This window comes from Marmota marmota, unplaced genomic scaffold (assembly GCF_001458135.2).
Source record: "Marmota marmota marmota unplaced genomic scaffold, marMar, whole genome shotgun sequence".
NCBI lineage: Eukaryota > Metazoa > Chordata > Mammalia > Rodentia > Sciuridae > Marmota > Marmota marmota.
This window is the reverse complement of record NW_026000205.1, coordinates 11796403-11798388: the sequence shown is the minus strand read 5'-3', so window position 1 is coordinate 11798388 and position 1986 is coordinate 11796403.

Below are 1986 nucleotides of genomic sequence, written 5' to 3'. Positions count from 1 at the left end.
AGGAAAATGGACTTAGAGGTACAGTCTCCTGTGCAGTTAGAACCAGATCCACCTCATCAGACCCTGTTCTGGTTTCAGACTGAGGAAGCCCTTGAGAGATCTTTGGCATGCCCTTGCAGAATTGGGGATTAAACCCAGGGCCTTGCACATGCTAAGCAAGCACTCTACCACTGAGCTACATCCCCAACTCCAAGAATCATCTTAATCAAAAACTTGGGGCAGGAGACTGGAGGAGGGATTGGATAGAAGCAAGGTGATTCGCAAGTTGCAAAGGGCGGTCAGCCCTTTCTGTCTTCTAGTGCTATAATTACGGCCAGTCAGCCACTCTGTACCTCAGTTTCCGACACCTGTAAACACCTTGTAGGAAGAATTAATAGGAAAGTGCTGAGGTCAGCGTCGAGCCCATAGCAGATGAACAACAGCTTACAAGGCTTTTAGGAGATGCCCATGTCCTCTGATAAGGACTGTCCTTACTGTGCCTCCACCTACCATCCCCCACAGAGGAAGGGCCTAGGGAACAGCAGGAGGGTTATTTTCTGCTGGGGAATTTCACAGCTCAGGGGAGACTGGCGTAAAAGCCCAGACCACAAAGGTGTCGGGTATCCCTGGCTCCCTGCCCCTCTGCCCTGGACCTGCCCCACACCCTGCTTCCTCTTTCCCCTGCAAGGCTGGACCAGGGGAATTCTGGGACTTTGCCCCAATGGGAACTGGAAGGTAAGACCTGGGAAGCCACCTGTCACCAAGAGTCTCACTCCCACCATGACCCAGAGCCCCACCCCTGTCCTCTCTGTTTGGCAAAACTACTAGTAGCACAAGCTACCCATCCTAATAGCCCAGGATGCCCATCATTGCCAGGGCAGCATTCCAGGTCCACTTTAGGCCAGCTGTATGGTGACCCTGGGCAAGGGAGTGAACCTTCCCCAGCCTCAATTTCCTCATTTTGTAAATGGGGGTGATAGAACTTGCTGCAAAAGTTTGGGGAGGCAAAAGTGGGTTCAGTGAATCCGAAGGATTAAATAAGCACTGGTGTTTATTCTTGTGACAGATAATGAGTACCTACAATGTACAGTTCAAAGTGCTGAAGATGGTCCTCACTCTGGGGAATCTTCTATTACAGGGTTGGGGGGACAGACAGCGAACAGATCAACTGTATAAAAGAGCATAGGTAGAGACACTGAGGAGAAAAAAGAGTAAAGAAGGTCAAGTAGAGAGACATTTACCTTGAATAAGACACAGAAGACTTGAGAAGCTTCAGGAGGTGAGGGACTGAGCCCTTTAATCACCTGGGGAGAGTGTTCTGTCCAGGCAGAGGGAAGAACTAGGGCAAGGCAGGAAGGAGCTCTGCTGTGCTGGGGTGAGAGGGGACCTGGATTGCCGAATGGAGTGGGAGGAGAGAGGGGTAGATGACGTCAGAGACTTAAAGAGAGGGGCGAGGGATCATGAGAATGGCCCTCCAAAAAAACCCAAAAAACAAAAGGGCACCTCCAAACCCCCAAGTCTCTTTTCCGTGTTGGACTCCAGGGTGCCACCGGTTTGGACTCCAGGGTGCCCTTCCAGTATATTATTTGTAGCCCTACTCTGAACTCCGCCCTCATGTCCACTTGGGTCCTTCCATGGTGACCTGCAGGCCTGGATATCAGGGACCTCAGGGCCAGGTCACTTGGATGATCCAGCCACAACCCCCTCGAACTCATGAGGATGACCTCCATCCATATTTTGGAGAGCCCGTCCGTTCCCCAAACTGCTCGCTAAGTCCTCTTGTGTGTCCGGAGGTGACCTTTCTCAGACTCGGAAGATGAGGGATCCCCGGAGTCGGGCGGGGTCGCAGACACACAGACCACCGTCCCCGCGCCCAGAAGCTGCGGTCCCTGCGCCACCGGAGAGGCCAGCTCAGCGGGCGCCTCCCGGGCCGCTGCGGCAAAGGCTGGGCGGCCGCGCCCTCCCCCCGCGGTGATTCATCCCGCCCCCTCCCTCTCCCTCTCCTCC